At 41.3% G+C, this 7,698-nt stretch overlaps 1 pseudogene; it reads right to left on the bottom strand.

Annotated features, from left to right (window-relative positions):
* Positions 1 to 5,146: 5,146 nt before the first annotated feature.
* On the bottom strand, positions 5,147 to 5,629 carry LOC114205498 (NADH dehydrogenase [ubiquinone] 1 alpha subcomplex subunit 5 pseudogene; annotated as a pseudogene).
* Positions 5,630 to 7,698: the final 2,069 nt, after the last annotated feature.

The raw sequence follows: 7,698 nt of genomic DNA, 5'->3' as shown, positions 1-7,698 counted from the left end.
TGTCATACTTACATCATTTTATTCTGTGAGTCCTTTGATTAATTTCACAGATATACTTATATTTATTGCTTTTGCACTTCCTCCTTTTCTTACTTTTACTTACGGTTTTTCCTTTTCCCTCAGAGTCCTCTTTAACATTTCTTATAGAGCTGATATTTAGTGGTCATGAATTCTTTTAACTTCTGTTTGTCTGGGAAACTCTTTATCTCCCCTTCTATTCTGAATGATACCTTCCTGGATAGAATATTCTTGGCTGCAGATTTTTCCTTTCAGCATTTTGAATATATCACACTACTCCCTTCTGGCCTGCAGAGTTTCTGCTGAAAAATCTGCTGATAGTCTTATGGAGTTTCTTATATATGTAACTGTTTTTGTTTGTTTGTTTGTTTGTTTGTTTTGTTTTTCCTCTTGCTGCTTTTAAAATTCTTTCTTTACCACTATTTTTTTTGCCATTTTAATTACTATGTGTCTTGGTGTGGACCTCCTTGGTTTGATTTTATCACGGGCTCTTTGTACTGCCTGCATCTGGATTCCTGTTTTCATCCCCAAATTTGGGAAGTTTTCATCTATTTTATCTTCAAATATATTTTCTGCTCCTTTTTTCTCTCTTTTCATTCTGGGATCCCAATAATGCAAATGTTATTATGCTTGATAGTGTCACTGAATTTCCTAAGTCTATCTTCATTTTGCATAATTTTTTTCTCTCACCTGCTGAATTTGATAAAAATACTCACTGGACTTGAGAAAGGACAGTAAGATTACTGTCCTCCAAGTCACTGATTTGTTCTTCTGCTTTCTTTGGTCTGCTATATATTCTATCTAGTGCTTTCAAAATGTCATTTATTGTGTTCTTCATCTCTGATAGGGTGTCACTGATGTCCTCCACTATTTTCTCAAGTCCAGTGAGTATCTTCATGATTATTACTTTAAATTCTCTATCAGGCATATACTTATCTTGGTTTTACTTATGTCTCTTGTTGTGATTTTGTCCTGTTCTTTCATTTGGGACATATTCCTATTTTTTTCATTTTGTCTACCTCTCTGTGTTTGTTTTTGTCTGTCAGGAAAGCTGGCTATGTCTTCTGCTCTTGAAAGTTGTGGCCTTATGAAGAAGAGGTCCTGTAGTGCCCTGCAGGGCAGTGTCCCTTGTTCACCCAAACTGGTGTTTCAGGGATGTCTCCTATGTGTTTTGTATGTTTTGTTGTTGTGGCAAGGCCACTTTTTCCTTCAGTCCAGTCATCTGCAGTGGCTCTCGTTGCCTGTTATGGGCAGGGTTTGGTCTCTGTGGTGTTAGTGGGTCAATCTGGGTCCACCTTGGTGAGTTGAATAAGATTAGGCATCTGTCAGAGATGCAGTAGCACCAAACAGGGCACTTTCTTTGTGTTGTCCCCTCAGAAGCTTTCATTCGTGGGTGGGGCCTGTGGTCAGACCAGTTGTCTGCCCCTAGCCCACTGCTAAGGCTGCAGCCTGACTGATGTATGTGGTTATCTTTTCCTCTCCCCAGGGCAGGAGTTACTTTGGGGTGGTACTGGCTGCTGCTGGGGCTGCTTGCACACTGCCAGGCCTGTGGCACCGCCCTGGATGGGCTCTGGTCAAGGGCATATTAGAGGGGGTGGATCCACCGAAGTGTGGAGGAGGGGCAGGACAGGCGACATCAGCAAGTTAGTGAGTGTGAGTACCACAATGGTTCCTGCAGATGGCCTTGTGTCTAGGCTGGGGGTGGGGGTGGGGGAGGGAAATGGCACTTGCCAGCTCCTTTGTTCCTGGAGAAGCCCCCCAAGGATTTCTGTCCCTCCAGGAGATGCTCTGAGATGAGTAGGCAACTCTCTCTCCTTTATGCCCAAGGTGTTTTTCAAATTGCTGCTTCTATGACGTATCTCCATAGGCTGTTTGTTGTGCTGTCTCTTTAAAGGCAGGGACTCAGTCTCCTCTTGCCCTCCTGGCTCTCCCAGAGCAGAGCCTGCTGATTTTTAAAATTCCAGGTTTTAAGTCCCACTGGTTGTAAGAACTCATGAAATTCAGTCCCTCTGGTTTTCAAAGCCAAACGTTATGGGGATTTGTCTTCCCTATGTCAGTTCCCAGTATGATAGTCTGTTTCTTTCTCCTCTCCTCTCCTCACCTGTGAGTCCCTCCATCCCACAGACAGTCCCTCAGTCCCTTTAGCTCTCCACTGCATCTCTGCCCTTCCTTCCCTCTTTGATGTGGCCTCTTCTCTACCTCTAGCTGTGGAGTTTTTTCTGCCAGTATTTGGGTCACTTTCTGGGTTATTTACATCAATGTGTGTGTTAGCTAGTTATATCCACGGGATGAAGTGAGCTTAGGGTCCTCCTATTCTGCCATCTTCCCAGGTAAGTCTCCCATATGTGGAATTTAAGAAACAAAACAAATGAACAAAGAAAAAAACCCCAAGAAACAAGACTCTTAACTGTAGAGAACTGATGGTTACCAGAGGGGAGATGGTGGGAGGATGGGTGAAATAGGTGAAGGGGATTAAGAGTACACTTATCACAATGAAGGGTGCATGGGTGGCTCAGTTGGTTAAGTGTCTGACTCTTGATTTTGGTTCAGGTCATGATCTCAGGGTCGTGGGCTCCACCCCGTGTTGGGCTCCATGCTCAGTGGGGAGTCTGCTGGAGCTTGTCTCTCTCCCTTTTCCTCTGCCCCTCTGCCCACTTGCATGTTCTCTCTCTCTCTCTCTCAAATAAATAAATGAATCTTTTTAAAAAAGTACACTTATCACGATGGGCACTGAGTAATGTATAGAATTGTTGAGTCCCTATATTGTACACTTGAAACTAATATAATGCTATATGTTAACTATACTAGAATGAAAAAAAAGTACCAGTCATGGGGTTTGGGGGCAAGGGATTTGCAGGAAGGTGGTCAAAAGGTACAAACTTCCAGTTATAAATAAGTACTAGGGATGTGATATACAACTGGTGAGTGTAGTCAACACTGTGGGAAGATATAGCTGTATATGCAATGTGTTAAAGAGTGTAGATCCTGAGTTCTTGTCATAAGGAAATTTTTTTTCAAATTTTCTTTTATCTTAAACTTACACCATGATGTATGTCAACTGTATCTCAATAAAACTGGAAAAAAGTGCAAGTCAGATGACCATTTGGTGTTTTCCGAGGCACAGTGTCAGGATCTTTTCCCCTTTCCCCAGCTACTAATTTTTGTATCATTCCACAATGCGCGACATTGCAACACAATGGATTCAAGTGCTTCTTTAGAATGAAAATTGACCTTGGGGGGTATGGGTGAGGGGAAGAATAGGACACCAGAAACTAGCAGCTCAGCCAGAGAAATGATTTAGTGCTTCAGATTCTTGGAAATGAGGAGATGGAGTCACTGGGCTCTGAGGAGACTACCTGGGTCCAAATCCTTTGTGCCCATTATTTAGCCTTTCTCTTTCTCTTTCCTTGTGTATGACATAGGATAATAGCACTCTCTAGTAGTTGCCTTTAGGATGCAATGCACAACCATATGTCAGGAATACAGTGCGGTGCCTGCCAGAGGGTAATAAATGTTAGTTATTATTACTATTTCTAGTTAAGGCCAAGCGGGAACAGAGGGATAGTTTTATATGGGAGCTAGGAGTGGAGAGAGGGAAAAACTGAGATAGGACTAAATATAAATATAATCGAAGTTATTTTTTTCACAGGCCGGACCTATGAGTAGTGTCTCTGGGCATATTGTCTCACACTGTGAGCTAGTATTTCAGTCTAGAATGAACGGTGCCCCGTCACCCTACTCTGGACTAATGTGCAATAAAAGATCACTGCAGTGTAGCATGGAGAAATTGCTCTTCTGTTTCCTACCTACTGGATCTATTTGTTGTTTGATCATCTTTTGGCTCTAGACAGTGAGTTCCTTGAGGACAGGCATTACATAGTTTTCATCTTTTTATTTTTAAAATAAAAAGGGCCACTGGATACATGTTTGATGCTCAAGAAAATGTTTTTTGTTTTATTTTTTAATTTTTTAATTTTTTATTGTTATGTTAATCACCATACATCACATCATTAGTTTTGGATGTAGTGTTCCATGATTCATTGTTTGTGCATAACATCCAGTGCTTCACGCAGAACGTGCCCTCTTTAATACTCATCACCAGGCTAACCCATCCCCCACCCCCCTCCCTTCTAGAACCCTCAATTTGGTTTTCAGAGTCCATCGTCTCTCATGGTTGGCCCGCCCTCCGATTTCCCACCCTTCATTCTTCCCCTCCTGCTATCTTCTTCTTTTTTTTCTTAACATATATTGCATTATTTGTTTCAGAAGTACAGATCTGTGATTCAACAGTCTTGCACAATTCACAGCACTCGCCATAGCACATACCCTCCCCAATGTCTATCACCCAGCCACCCCATCCCTCCCACCCCCCACCACTCCACCAAACCTCAGTTTGTTTCCTGAGATTAAGAATTCCTCATATCAGTGAGGTCATATGATACATGTCTTTCTCTGATTGACTTATTTCACTCAGCATAACACCCTCCAGTTCCATCCATGTCATTGCAAATGGCAAGATCTCATTCCTTTTGATGGCTGCATAGCATTCCATCGAGTGTATATACCACATCTTCTTTATCCATTCATCTGTCGATGGACATCTTGGCTCTTTCCACAGTTTGGCTATTGTGGACATTGTTGCTATAAACATCGGGGTGCACGTACCCCTTCGGATCCCTACATTTGTATCTTTGTGGTAAATACCCAGTAGTGCAATTGCTGGATCATACAGTAGCTCTATTTTCAACTGTTTGAGGAACCTCCATACTGTTTTCCAGAGTGGCTGTACCAGCTTGCATTCCCACCAACAGTGTAGGAGGGTTCCCCTTTCTCCGCATCCCCACCAACATCTGTCATTTCCTGACTTGTTAATTTTAGCCATTCTCACTGATGTGAGGTGGTATCTCATTGAGGTTTTTTTTTTTTTTTAAGATAGCTTAAATGAATGCTTTACATATCAAAAATGGATTCACAAGTCCCTATTACCATAGTATCAATTTTAAGAAGTGTCCTAAATATGCTCTGTATTAGTTTTCTTGATTATGTCAATAATATAGAAACATATTTAATATAACAGAACATTTAATTACATCCATTTCCCATGAACACACTAGTCATTCAATGATGATTATATTGGCCACTTCCACTGGTTGGCGGGAGGCTCTTTCACTAAAGCCTCCCATGGTTTCCACTGTAACATTTTTCTGGCCAGACTTAGTTCATTTTCAGCCTGAAGAATCACCTCTTCTAGTTGGCCACCCTGAAGTTGGTCTTCTAATTTCTTAACATCTGGTTCTTCTTTGCCTCCCACCATTAATGTATAATCTCCAAGAAGGCAGGGATTTTTATCCGTTTTGTTCATTACCATATAGGCACTGGCTTCCATGCCTACAACCATACATGGCATATAACAGGCATTCAGTTGTTTCACTTTAACCATACTCAGCTTCTCATTTGTAATCTGTTCTGTATACTTTCTATACCCTGCGTTTTTAGGAATTTGCTCAAGAACATCAAGAATCTTTGTGTACAATATTCTTAGCCTCTCGTGTGGACTTTCACATACAGCCAATCCTACAAGGCCGGTGGTCTTCTTCAGCAAACCCGCCATGACGGTGCCGATAGGACAGGGATGCGCAGTCCTCTCTCATTGAGGTTTTGATTTGGATTTCCCTGATGCTGAGCGATGTTGAGCACTTTTTCATGTGTCTGTTGGCCATTTGGATGTCTTCTTTGGAAAAATGTCTGTTCATGTCTTCTGCCCATTTCTTGATTGGATTATTTGTTCTTTGGGTGTTGAGTTTGACAAGTTCTTTGTAGATTTTGGATAGTAGCCCTTTATCTGATATGTCATTTGCAAACATTTTCTCCCATTCTGTCGGTTGTCTTTTGGTTTTGTGGACTGTTTCTTTTGCTGTGCAAAAGCTTTTTATCTTGATGAAATCCCAATAGTTCATTTTTGCCCATGCTTCCCTTGCCTTTGGTCATGTTTCTAGGAAGAAGTTACTGCGGCTGAGGTCGAAGAGGTCGCTGCCTGTGTTCTCCTTTAGGATTTTGATGGACTCCTGTCTCACGTTTAGGTCTTTCAACCATTTGGAGTCTATTTTTGTGTGTGGTGTAAGGAAATGGTCCAGTTTCATTCTTCTGCATGTGGCTGTCCAATTTTCCCAACACCATTTGTTGAAGAGACTGTCTTTTTTCCATTGGACATTCTCTCCTGCTTTGTCAAAGATGAGTTGACCATAGAGTTGAGGGTCCATTTCTGGGCTCTCGATTCTGTTCCATTGATCTATGTGTCTCTTTTTGTGCCAGTACCATACTGTCTTGATGATGACAGCTTTGTAATAGAGCTGGAAGTCCGGAATTGGGATGCTGCCAGGTTTGCTTTTCTTTTTCAACATTCCTCTGGCTATTCGGGGTCTCTTCTGGTTCCATACAAATTTTAGGATTATTTGTTCCATTTCCTTGAAAAAAGTGGATGGTATTTTGATGGGGATTGCATTGAATGTGTAGATTGCTCTAGGTAGCATTGACATCTTCACAATGTTGGTTCTCCCAATCCATGAGCCTGGAACATTTTTCCATTTCTTTGTGTCTTCCTCAACTTCTTTCATGAGTATTTTATAGTTTTCTGAGTCCAGATCCTTTGCCTCTTTGGTTAGATTTATTCCTAGGTATCTTATGGTTTTGGGTGCAATTGTAAATGGGATCGACTCCTTAATTTCTCTCCTTCTGTCTTGTTGTTGGTGTATAGGAATGCCACTGATTTCTGTGCAATGATTTTATATCCTGCTACTTTACTGAATTCCTGTATGAGTTCTAGCAGTTTTGGGATGGAGTCTTTGGGTTTTCCACATACAGTATCATATCATCTGCAAAGAGTGAGAGTTTGACTTCTTCTTTGCCAATTTGGATGCCTTTGATTTCTTCTTGTTGTCTGATTGCTGTGGCTAGGACTTCTAACACTATGTTGAATAGCAGTGGTGATAGTGGACATCCCTGCCGCGTTCCTGACCTAGGGGGAAAGCTCTCAGCTTTTCCCCATTGAGAATGATATTCACTGTAGGTTTTTCATAGATGGCTTTTGTGATATTGAGGTATGTACCCTCTATCCCTATACTCTGAAGAGTTTTGATCAAGAAAGGATGCTGTCCTTTGTCAAATGCTTTTTCTGCATCTATTGAGAGGATCATATGATTCTTGTTCTTTCTTTTGTTAATATATTGTATCATGATTGATTTGCGGATGTTGAACCAACCTTGCAACCCAGGGATAAATCCCACTTGGTCATGGTGAATAATCCTTTTAACGTACTGTTGGATCCTATTGGCTAGTATTTTGGTGAGAATTTTTGCATCCATGTTCATCAAGCATATTGGTCTGTAATTCTCCTTTTTGATGGGGTCTTTGTCTGGTTTTGGGATCAGGGTACTGGTGGCCTAAGAAAACGAGTTTGGAAGTTGTCCTTCCATTTCTATTTTTTGGAACAGTTTCAGGAGAATAGGTATTAATTCTTCTTGAAATGTTTGGTAGAATTCCCCTGGGAAGTCATCTGGCCCTGGGCTTTTGTTTGTTGGGAGATTTTTGATGACTGCTTCAATTTCCTTAGTGGTTATAGGTCTGTTTAGGTTTTCTATTTCTTCCTGGTTCAGTTTTGGTAGTTGATACATCTCTAGAAAT

This window comes from Eumetopias jubatus, unplaced genomic scaffold (genome assembly GCF_037043125.1).
Source record: "Eumetopias jubatus isolate StellerSeaLion01/CBP00866 unplaced genomic scaffold, mEumJub1_p1.0 scaffold_17, whole genome shotgun sequence".
Classification (NCBI taxonomy): Eukaryota; Metazoa; Chordata; class Mammalia; order Carnivora; family Otariidae; genus Eumetopias; species Eumetopias jubatus.
The sequence above is the reverse complement of the archived record's forward strand: the minus strand, read 5'-3'. Positions and strand labels throughout refer to the sequence as shown.